We start from the raw sequence: 12,775 nt of genomic DNA, 5'->3' as shown, positions 1-12,775 counted from the left end.
GCTGAGACAAAATACTTGACAACTTCAGGTGGTAGGGTATTTTGGTTCTAGGTTTGAGTGCACAGTCCGCCATGACATGGAAATGGGGCAGCCGATCGAGTGATGTCCGCCAACAGGAAGTAGGGAGAGATGACTGTGGGCGCGCAGCCTTGCTTCTCATTTTCATTCATTCCAGGACCTCGGCCCCGGGGCATGGTGCCATCCACAGTTACCATGAGTCTTCCGACCTTAATTAACCTAACATGGAAACTCCCTCCCAGATGTGCCAGAGACTGGTTCCCAGATTACCCTAAATCACATCAACTTGGCAACTGAGACAGAATCTTAGAGGGACCCAGCCGTGTGAAAGCCAGCAAGAAGGGCTGAAACGAAGGAATGAGCAAAGCCCACTCCTTGATCCAAGCTTAGCAATTATGATGAAGCAAGAAGGGAAGAAAATCAGTGTGGCTGCTAAATGGTGATCAAACTAAGAAACAGCGGGAGAGGAGGACGGGAGGTGGTGAGGCCAGACTCTAGGGAGCACTGTTTACAGTATAACAGGAGTCCAGATTTTGTAAAATCCTCTCACAAACGGGCCCATCATGTACTCAAATGGCCTGGGACCAGAAGTGCTTCAGAGTGTGGAGCTTTCTATATTTTAGCTGTTGTTTTAGTTCTTGTTTTTCAGCCAGCCTGAAGCACTCCCGGCTGTTTTTAAGTGTTCTGATGTGAATATTGGTAGCCCTGGATACAGCCTTTAAAGCACTCAACAGACACATAGCCCAAAGCTCATCTCCCTCCATCCCTGCACCTGGGCCAGCTTGCAGAGTGTGCTGCAAGCCGGGCAACTGCCACAGTGCTGTCAGAGGCTTCTGAGCTGAGTTCTAACACCTTCTTCCAGATCCCCACTACCTGTGAGTCCGCGCCCAGAATGTTCTTCTCTTAGTCAAAGGACTCAAGTCTTACGGGACTCTTGTTTTTCTCCTAACAGGAGTAATATATTAAGTGGTTATTCGTTCGTTGCACTACACAATGGCAAGGCTTCAAATTTTGTGAGAAAGGAGAGTTTAAAAAGAAGAAAGTGTGAAGAGGATAAGCAGGAGGTAGGAAGGAGACAAATTCATGAGGAGTGGGAAGCTCGAACATATTCTACCTGTGGTGGGCTGGAGCCATGCGGGTGCTACTAAGGCTTCTGAGTTATTCCTTAGAGATTCCTAGTTCCAGGCATTGTACCAAATCTTCTGTAGACAATTATCGTCTCCACAAAATAATTCTGAGGAAGAACCATTATGATGTCCAGTCTATTGATGAGGAGAGAGACTTGTAATTAATAATTTGCCCAAAATCCTTGAGTCAACAAGTGACTCTGAAACCAGCTCCCTGTCTCTGGAGCCCCCGTGAATCTTGAGTCACCTGAGGCATAATTTAGTCCAAGAAACCTTAGCTGTCTAGTAGTGTAAGGCAAGGGTTAGCACCAAGGGAAGTTGTGTGTGAAGTGTCCACATCTAATAAGGGAAGTAATTTGTGGAATGTTTGCATGCATTTCCTGTCCAATATCTGTGACTCCAAGGCAGTGAGTGTTAGCTTTACAGTTGTCTTCAAATGAGCATAGAAATGCATAATGACAACATATGGTATTCAAATAAATTATCCAATTTCATTGACTTGGAGGGTTTTTTTTTTTAAGTTAATTAGATATCCAAATACACATTTGTTTCAAATCTATGCTGCTATAAATGTCCTGTGATAAATGTATCTGTTCACTTTCCTTGTGCAGGAAGGCAAATAAATACTAATTCAGCTTTGCATCTGAGAACTTAAATGCACTCACGTTAGAAACCTCGGTTGTGCAATAGTGATAAAAATGCATCCAATAGCTCTGAAAATAGATTCTGAAAGACTTCCAGTGCTCAGATAATATGAATTGTCACTTGTGTGACACTAAATAAAAGAAATCCCTCTTTCCAAAACTTGGTTTCTTGTAAAAGTCATTTGTATGTATTTAAAAGCATTGCAAATTTGCTATATTTTTAGACCCCGTTTCTGCAGAGTTTTGTGACAAATCCCAAAGCTATAAAAACAAACACTTACATGGTGTTTGAAGATTTTCAAGTTTAGCCATCACCTAAAATAATAAATTGGCATCAAATGGACCCTGCAGACATTGCTATGACGTAGCTAATGCTGCTAAATATAGAAACCTCCTGCTTTCAGTTTATATTAAGGTTTAATGCTACAAGCATGAAAGTGAAAGTTAGCTTGGCAGTTTTAATTTTAAAAAGCCTGCAGATTAATCCATTTCTCATGATGTCACATAAAATAGACTCCAAAGAATAGAGGGATGAATCTTCTAAGCTCTCAATCAAAAAAAAAAAAAAATCACGTTGAGGGCTGGAATGATGGCTCAATGGTTAAATCAAGGACTTCTCTTTGCAAAGGGTCTGAGTTCAGTGTGCAGCAGCCACCAGTCAGAGTGGCCCATGACTCCAGCTCCAAAGGACGTAATGCCCTCTTTTGGCCTCTGTGGGCAACTATATTCGTATGCGCACACACAGGCACCCAGGCCTATATATACATCATTTTAAAAATCAAAATAAGTCTTTAAAAAGTGGGAAATGAACACTTTCATATGATATAGCTCAAAATATTTTCTAAAATCTCAGCTTATTTAACCACGGTAAAGCTTTATAAGCAAGTAAGTGTTCTTCACCTCAAATAATTGTCTTAGCCAGGCATGGTTATGATTCCAGGACTCAGGAGGCTGAGGTAGGAGGATCATGACTTTGAGTCACCCTGGGATTCACAGTGAGACCCTTTAAATAAAAAAGTATACAATTTTTAAATAATAGTATAATTATAAACTAAATATTTATAATCAAAATATAAAATTATAAATGTGATATGACCTGTCTTTTTAAAACATATGAAAATTAAATAAAACTATAACTAACCTTGCCATTAAGACAATTGTATTTTTCAAGATTTTTTTTCTCAGACTCTTTTTGTGATTGTATTATAAGAACAATTTCACCTGATGCTTTTTTTTTTTTTTTTTTTTTTGGTTGCTGCACTATGAATGCATTCCAACATTGTGAGTGGACCACAGAATGTTCCTGTAAAAGTGGAGCTGCCCCCACTGTCCAAATCACTTGGTTTATTTTTATTGGAGTCTAAGGACCTCCTAGCCACCAAACTGGTCATTAGACGAAGTTCTTGGTAGAAATGAATGCAGGGAAGTAAGCATCAAGGAAGGACAGAAAAGCAGAAGGACAAAGAAAATCACTGGGCAGGCAGGGAGGGACAGGAACTAAAGCACAGACAGGACAAGCTGTTCACATGCAGAAAACTTCTTAAAAGAGTGTAGCCCTGCAGAGACTTTCTTCTCGGGAGGCACAACCCCCAGCACACCTTCCTAACCCAGTGCAAAACTGTGTATGTTGGGAGATGTTCTCTCTATGCCTCAGCACATTTCTAGCATCCTTCACTTCTTCTACTCTGTGGTCCAGTGTTAGATGCTGTCTGTCTTCCCATCTCAATCTGTGTCTGCATATTTTCTATGTTCTGCTTCTCCTGTAAAAGCGGGTAGGGATGGGAATGGAAATATAACTCAGTTGGTAAAGTGCTTGCCTAGCATGCATGAAGTTCTGGGCTCTATCCTTGCAAAATAAACCGGGCATGGTAGTACAAGCTTGTTATGCTAGCTAGTACTTGGGAAGTGGAGATTCAAGCAAGCTTGGGATATGTGAAGCTCTGAGTCTTCCCTCCCTGAGACAGAGGGAGGAGGAGAGAGACTCAGTCATCTAAGAAGTATTCAGGTAATAGAATTCTAGAATCCCATAGTTAAAGGACCACTCATGGCGTCTACTCAGCTTGACTCTCTCCTCTCAGTGTGGTACAGGACCAACACAAGTACTTGGATCATCATCTAGTGTTGAGTCTGTGTAGACTCTCAAGCCTCACCCCGGACCCAGGTTCTGAACCTACAGTTTACAAACTTGGTGTCCCAGGCTGTGTATACATGCATTCAAGTTTAAGAAACGTTTACCTAAGTCACCCATTGTTCTTAATTGGACACAACGGTCTCCCCAAAAATCCATTATCTGCCATTTATGTCCTTCCCTTGGTTATGAGCTATACAATGGGAATGTTTTCTGTGGCCATGGAAGACCTAGAGTAAATTGCTACTGGACCAGCTAGCTTCCCTGATGCCTCTCCTCCAGCCTTTGGCTTTCTTCTCACATCAGTCATTCAAATGTACCAGGCTCCTTTACAGGGTGTCTCCTTTCACCAACAAAGGAACCTTAGGTCCCTATACCTGACCTCCCTAGACCATTAATATCCAGCAGAACTATAAAGTGAGCCACATACATAGCCTAATTTTTTTCTATGGACTACATACCACTAAACAGATGGGTTAATGTCATAATGTTCTGTTTAACTCAATATCTTAAAACTATTATCATTTAGACATGTGCCACCAACTACTTACAAAGTGCTTCATTACCAAAGATTTCCAGGTGAGACAGTGAAGGTCTGAATTATACCGGCACCTCCCACAACAAACCAGACTATGTCTTGGCTCCCTGTTCTTTTTCTCCTCTTGAAATTTTTGAGGATTCTTTTTCTTCTCCTTGTGTGCAAATGTGGGGATAGCACACAGCAGTGCTGAGGAGTGAAAGCAGGGCCTTCCACATGCTAGGCTCTTGCTCTACCACTGTTTTTTTTGTTTGTTTGTTTGTTTTGTTTTGTTTTGTTTTGTTTTATCTCCAGCTCTCCTTTCCCTTAATATTTTGAGTAAAACTCTATGCTATGCAAGCTGACCTTGAACTCATTCTGCTGTCTCAACAGTCCTTGAAATCAACCTGCTTTAAGAGTTATGCGAAAACTACACCTCTAATTCTCTTCTTCCATTCGCCTTGAGCAACTCTAGTATACGTTGCCTCCCTAGAGAGCATCATTGCTTCCTTCCATGAAATCTGCTGACACTTTGATAATCTCATCACTCTTAGCCTCATGGAAGTCTTTGAACCTATCGGTCACTGCAACCTCCCTCCTGGTTTCCTTCCTAACACACTGACAGCCCCTGATTCTACTTTACAAATCCTTTACTTAACTGCAAACGGTCAAGTGTGACTAAATGTTCAGTAGAGCCACCCTCTCTGTTCTTTCTGTCTTCCAGTCTTCTTTCCTATCCTTGTTTTCATATCCCCTCTGCCTGCTACTCTTAATTTCCAGATGCCTTTTTAACAACTCACTTGGTATCTATATTAGATGTCTCATAGAATTTCAAAAGGAATTCTTGATGTACAACATGTTTCTCAGGGGAAAACAAACACACACACACACACACACACACACACACACACACAGAGAGAGAGAGAGAGAGAGAGAGAGAGAGAGAGAGAGAGAGAGAGAGAGAGAGAGAGAGCTCTAGGTATGCACCTCGTTAAATAACCCCTGGCTTATCAGACAACTCACTATGTTGCTGAGGGTAGAGTTTTCTTTCTCAGTTATTCCCCACTTCATTCCATCAGTAAGTCCTGGGTCCTCTATGTCCAAAGAATATCTTTGTGCTCCAAGCAGTGTCCAACTGGGCTACATTCAATAGGTGATAGCTACAAATTCAGGTCTACACAAAATCATAAACTTAAGACATGGGAGAGGGATGTAACTTTTAAAAAACTATTACGTACAGATGGAATCTCAGGAGAGGCCATTAGGTTATGAGGATGGAGACCTCCTGAATGGGATTAGTGCCCTTCTGAAAGGGTCCAGCCTATTGACCCTAAATGGCCTTCCTTGTTTTCATCTCCAGCCGTTCTCTGGGGCTCTTTCTGCTTCAGCGATGAAACATACAGAATCTGCCTGATCCTCTGCTGCTTTAGGTCTCTGCCAACTTGCTGTCTTCTATCCGGATCGTCACAAATTACCTGTTCTCTCTTATTTCCCCATTCTCAGATATTTGGCTTTTTCTACTCTGCTTTGGTTTTAAATATTACCTCCTAGATGGGTTTTCTCAGCTGTTCTATGCCCTCCTGCCCTGGCTTATTTTCATAAAAAGCACTTGCCTTTTGTTATATTTTTATTTGCCTCTACTCTGAAATTATTATTGTCTAGAGAAGGCTGTATCTATTCCATTCTCCCCTGCAGGGAGAATAAAGGAATTCTGTGCACGGAAGACATTTAGCAAATGCTTACTTAATAATGGGTCTGGAAAGCACATCTTAGCACTCTGTCACCGACTACCTGTCACATGCCTGAACACCCTTTGTCATGTCCTTGCATCTCTTGATCATATTCAAAAAAGATCAACAGCTTTAGTCAGGAATGGATTAGCAGCTGGATACATAGATTCTCGGTGGTAAGATAAATCTAAATTTATGTTTAGCACTCCCAATAATTAACAAGGTAGAGAGTCTGCTCATCTGTCTTTAGAAGAGTTGTTAAAAACCATTTCCCTAACTCTGTTCCCAAACTGTAGTTTGATACTAGAGGGACTCTCAAATGTAGGAAGAGCTCATGTTGGGGTTTTAGTTAAAGGGACTCTGAAGTGACTCCAAACATGTTTTGCCATCGGTTGCTGGGATTCTATGACTTACATGTAACCCAAATAGAAAGACGGTGAATTGTCTGTTTAGGGAGTAGTTTAGGTTTTGATGAAATGGCCCTCTGATGCTACGGAAAGTTAGAGTCAAGCAGCTTTCTTCCCAACTGAGAAATCAGAATGCTACATTATTTTCCACATAATACTTAAAAATCCCTGAGTTCCCATTTATTTTCAAGTGAGAATGCATAGGAATTGCCCATCCATCTTCATGACCTGTTATGAAAAGATCTCTGATGAAATCATGCATTCGCCTGTGCTCAGAAATACACAAAGTCTGAGATGAATGTATTGGCAGTTTTGAAGTGTTCAAGGCAGAGGAAAATCCCAATGAGGAGAGCATTTTGTGGAGTCCAGAAAGCAACACTTTCATCTTCTTTCACTTGTTATAATAATGTCTGTGAAGTACATACTAACATAGCTAGTTTTTAAATGAGGACGGACACACACACACACACACACACACACACACACACTCCTCTACCTACCTTACTTACCCCATTGCCTGCTCGCTCTGCCCTTGTCTCTCTTACCCAGTAGCCATGACTCTCTGTTTTGTCTTTGCTGTAGACTAGCACTGTAAAACATCGCCACCTTCAGTTTAAAGAGCTTAGTGTGTGCATACGTAGAAAGCATGTTCAGCTTATGCCCACGCTGCCTTTTTTAAGTGTCTCAGCTTGATGAGTCTTTTCATTGGTCTTTTGCTGTGTCTCTCTGTACAATTCCACGGAGTGAAAGAAAGCGGGGGTGGAGAAAAAGAGAGAGAAAGAGAAGGAACCTAGTAAATGTGCCTGGAAGGAGCACAAAACTTAATCCACTAGCAAGGTTTTATACTAATGCCATGATGCATACTTTTGGCATGACTGACTCTGAAAAGTGTGTGTTTTCTTCAGGCCTACCAATTATCGTTCTGTGGAAACTGTACTTTTGAAGGCTAAAGATTTAAACTTGTCCAAATATTGAGTCTGTCTTCATGATAGACTATGCCTCTTTGGTAAAGATGTGTCTCTTCTATCCTGGCTTACGGGACGTGAGTGATTCAGTGAGTTTTCTCAGAACAAAGAAACATGGAGGGATAGTCTGCTGAGTTATCTGAGTGATCTGCATTGCCATGGACAGAGCTAGGTGTAATAAAACACGACCCTGACATGTTCAATAACAGCTGCTTGATATCAGTAGCCTTTTAAAGACAGGTGGTTGAAAACCCAAATCAATGACATTTTCCTCACAGCATGTGAACATCCTAATGGCACAGATCCATGAGTGCAGTATTTATAGAAATGACATCATACGTACTTCCCCTTCAACCTCAGGATACCCTCAGTCAAGGGTCCGTGATGTCAGTGAAAAAGATGAGCCAGCAGCCCCATTGAACATTCCAGAAACATGTGTTCCTTTTATACACATCCTTCTTTCCAGCATAATGTCCTGACACAATTCTCTGAGGTCAGAGTTCACTCAGCCATCCCTTGGATCAGGTTTCAGGCTAACCCATAGGGCAGCACAGATCATCCCAGGAAGTACTTCCCACCCGGGTTCATACCCTTCTTCCTATGGTCGAGAGGTAATGGGAGCCAACTATCATCACTTCTTAGAGATCCTGAGGTGCTTGTATGCCATGAGTCCACTGCAGATGTCACTTGACCAGTGGTAAGGAAACTCATGACTCTAGCATTAACAATCCCAGTTGTTTATAATTTCGCTCCCAATAAGGTGAAAGCAAAAGGACTTTCACACATGACTGTTTGTTATGGGTGGAGCTAGAAATGTACTTGCCTAGGATGTGCCAAGCCCAGAGTTTGATCCCTAGTGCCAAATAAACTCAACATTTTGGGGTCTTGTCATTTCAGCATTCAAAAATTGAAGGCAGGGGGATCAGAAGCACAGGGTTATCCTTGGCTACATAGCAAGTGCAAGGACATCCCACACTACATGAGACCCTGTATTTAAAAAACAAAGATTAAAATAAAGAGAATAGAATGCTGGAGAATATATAGGGTGTATCACTAAAGCAGCCTACAGTAAGGCTGCTATGGGCATGTAGTTTGCTATTTATACTTAAAGGAATTAAGATAAATTTGACCAGATTGCTTCTCATGAAAAATAGAATCCATTTAACTTGTCATAATTCTTTCTTTCTCTTCTCACTGTCACATGCTTATTTTCTACTATGGACACAGGTCTCCATATTTAGAAGTAAAATAAATGGGCATTTTAGGAGCCAACATTGATGTTTATTCTTAAAAGTTGGGTCTACCATGGCAACAGCAAACGCTCCATTATCTTCTTAAAGAAAACAATTTATCAAGCCTAGGAGCCCGAGAATTATGTGTCAGCAATCATCTCAGCCTCATAATTATAAATTTAGGAGGATCTGGTAAAATGCATGGATCCAAAAGAATTATAGTGTTTCATTGTGGGTCATAATAAAGAACCCTGTTATTTGTACACATTTCTACATCATCAGAAATATTTAGAGTGGATCAGATCTTAGCAATGATATTGTCTAACCTTGTTATTTTCCAGATGAGGAAATTCAAGTAATGAACATTTTTTTTTTTTGTGAGTGGGGAAAGTTCTAGACAGGGTTTCTCTGTGTAGCCCTGGATGTCCTGGAACTCACTCTGTAGGCCAGACTAGCTTTAAACCCACAGATCCACCAGCTTCTGCCTACTGAGTGCTGGAATTAAAGATGCCACCACCACCACCCAAGAAGAACTTCTTAAGAGAGTGCATTAAAGTACATCACTATGCAGCATACCTTCTAGTTGTCTGAGTCACTTCAATAACTATCTTTCAAACTCTCACCTCAGTTTAAAAAAATATGGACTCATTATAACAAAACTTATTTCTTGAATTTTGCATTTTTTGGCTCAATGTATTCCTTCCTTCCCCCTTTTCTTCACTCTCTCGTGGAAATATTAAGTCACCAAACCCCATTGTCTTTGAGGAGCTTTGCTAGACCGTGAAGCAAAAGGAGCTTCTTGGGGAATCTGTCCTTGAAGCACCCTCAGGACAAAGTGAGATGTCAGACATCCTGCTGCTGTGGTCAAGAGTTACCTGGGAACTAACAAGCAAAGAGCAGCTATTCCCTGGGAGAATAGGAAGAAGCAGCTCAATGGGACAACACTGGATATCTCCTGTGTGATAGGCATGAGTCTCAGGCAGGGATAGCAGCAAAGACTTTATAAGGAAGGGCAGAATAAGCCCAAAGGCAAGAGCAATGGTAGATAGCCATGTATACAGAGTTTATTTAGCAGTAGAGGAGAGAGGGAGAAGGCAGGGGTGTGGAAATCATGAGTGCTACAAAAAGAAGGTAAGTTATAAAGTGAATTAAAAAATAAACTATTGCATGTCACACTGAAGATTTTGCTATGAACAAAGAAGCCAGTGTCCACAAACCTTGTAACTTAAGTGACATTTACATCATGTGTATATTCAAAAATCCTCCTGTTAATTGTTTATAAAAGCCACTGACCCTGAAGTCTGCAGTCAGTTTATTGAGAGATATTAAGGGAGGAGAGAGAAGAAGGCTGAACATTGAATAGTTCTCTTACACTGTGAGTGAGGTGTGTTTATCACAAGTCTTGGGGTGTGTCTGATACAGTGGGGTATCCATCCCATACACAGAGCAATATCATTTTAGGAAGCATGGGACACCTAAGGCTTGGTAACTAATTTGACGAATTCAACCTTACCCAAGGAGGACTTAAATGGGCTAAAAAGAGAGACCAATGAGAGAAAAGAAACTAGTTACTGGTGGTTGTGGAAAAAGATTCCAGTGTAGGCCAGGGAGGGTACACAAAAGAAAGGGCCCAGATTTAAAAGGAATTTAAGATAAAGCCACAAGATGGGATCAGAGGGATGTGGGGTAGAGGTCAAGGGAACAAATGATTGACAATATCCTGGGGGTGAATGACTTGAGAGGCTATATAAATGACCCTGTTGGTTGTTTAAGCCAGGATTAAGGGAATTGGGGGGAAGGGGTTGAGGAAGGAGAGAAGGGGAACCAGACAGAAGTGTAGCAAGTCAGAGCTTGCCCTGGATTAGGATGCAAAGACAACCAGGGAACCTTGCCTATTCTAAATCGATGCTAATTCTTGTTGGGAAAATGTCTGGCTTTTGATGGTTATGGGGTAGCTGAAATTTTCTTACTGGTGCTCCCAGCATCTCAAACGCCAGCTAGATTATGGGAAATTGTTCTGTCTATAAATTACCAGCATAAACATTCACCTCACTGGTGATGGTTTAAGAAAATTTGTGATTCCATCAGGTAGACAAATTGAAGGCATGCTAGGCATCTTTACTGCCCTGAGGTGTTAAAAGTGAGCACATTTAAGAGCTAAACATCATTAAAAACCTACTTAGGTAAGCAATTTGCTGGGAGTTTTGAAAGACAGAGAGATACATTCAACACAGATATTGTTCTCATAGAACTTGTAAAGACTGAGATAAAAATTTCCAGGGATTTAAATTATGTTCATGTATCAAGTATTTGTGCATAATTTTTAGAGAAGAAATCTAGCTTCAAAAGTGTTTCAAGTGGCCATTGCTACTAAGAAATTTGTTCTCACGGATGACAAGAATGTTATGATGATACGGGAGCAAAGCGACAATGAAGTAAATTTGTTGGTACTCTTAAAGAACTGAAAGAGAAAATCTTGCCTGCCATTAATAATCTTTTTTGTATACTGTGTATTTACTCAGCATAGGAGAGATAAATGGCTGTTTGTTTTTTGTTTGTTGCATTTTTGCTCATCCAAATATGTGACATAGCAGCAAGGCTGAGCGTTCTCATGAAACTCATTAGTTCCGTTTTCATAAGCAATTTTCTTTTCTCCTTGGCAGTCAAGCCTAGCAGGTACAGACTTCACCCTCAGCCTACAAAACAGCCATAGGCTTGAATGAGGGAAAAGACAACATGCCCAAATGTTGACACTCCTTCTTCAGTTTCTAGACCTTTCTGGGGAAAGAAGTGTTTTCATAAAACACAGACAGAATTCATTTACATAGAGTATTCTTAATGGCTCCTGTCAGAATAAAACAGCTGAGAAACATATGGTACCCATTTCCCTGTATCACTTGGGAAAAAAGTTCACATGTAAATAAAGCCAACATAAAAGAGTGGCCCTTTGAACCCATGACCTTATATAATACATAAATACATCAGTAAGGCACACTTGGTGTATTGACCCACTAAGTCATATGGCTTTAAATATTTTAATGCATTATGAGATTCATAGTTTTTAGAAGCTCCAAAGAAATCCAGGTTTTTGACAAAATATCATCAGATATCATTCCAAATAATAAGCATGTGTCTCATAATGTCTATGAATAAGTTTCCCCACAATATTTATAGATGTGGAGGAAGTTAGTGAATAAAATCAAATGCTTGTTTATAGCTCACAAGCTCTATGATTTCTGTGTCCCTGTTGCTTTATGTGAATCAAGCACTCTGTGTTCCTAAGGCAGAGAAAATGGCTTGGCAGAAATTTCTGGCAAATTATCTTCCCATAGTTTAATACTTTAAAAAAGAAAGGAACATATTAAAGATAGAAAATTTTTACTTTTACAGGGAACCGATTGGAATTATTATTCATTGTCCTTACATATCGACATTTCATAAACGACTAATGAATCTAGCTTTTTCTGGAAATAATCCCTTCTGTGAGTTTATTAGCAGAACTTATTTCCCTCCCATGAAATAAAGTTGCAAATGCCTCAGAAGGATTCCTTTTACGCATGTTAAAAGATTGATGGATTGTGCAAAGCGAGATTCAAGTTCACATACTTGTGTCAGTTAATTGTGTGTTCCAGGCCAAATATTGAGTGTGGCTCGGAACTCTAGCCACAAAAGGTGAGGGTAAGGGAATCGGGAGTCTGAGGCCATCTAGATACCTTCCTTCCCTTTCTGGGTAGCCCTTGCTATATGTGTTGCTCTTTGGAATGAAACCATTCCTCCTCCCATAGCTTTTAGTGTTCTCTTCGAGAGCCAGAAGAGCCTCGGGGGCATGCTGTGTAGTACAGACCTTTTGAAGCCAGGCTAAGTTGTCCATTTGGAGAACAGAACTCATGATTTTATGATAGACAGGGTCAAGGCACTCACTTATCTCTTTGCTTTATTTGATAACTTCTCTGGATGCTTTTAGAACACATCTCAGCGTAAGCAATGGCTAGTAGCACCAATTTAGG

At 40.6% G+C, this 12,775-nt stretch overlaps 1 protein-coding gene across 6 annotated transcripts in view; it reads left to right on the top strand.

The window, feature by feature from the left end:
* Positions 1-12,775, top strand: part of Sncaip (synuclein alpha interacting protein) — a 140,036-nt gene that overhangs the window by 84,785 nt on the left and 42,476 nt on the right. The gene's annotated exons all lie outside the window — the stretch shown is intronic.

This window comes from Arvicanthis niloticus, chromosome 14 (assembly GCF_011762505.2).
Source record: "Arvicanthis niloticus isolate mArvNil1 chromosome 14, mArvNil1.pat.X, whole genome shotgun sequence".
NCBI lineage: Eukaryota > Metazoa > Chordata > Mammalia > Rodentia > Muridae > Arvicanthis > Arvicanthis niloticus.
This window is presented reverse-complemented; position numbering and strand designations above follow the sequence as displayed.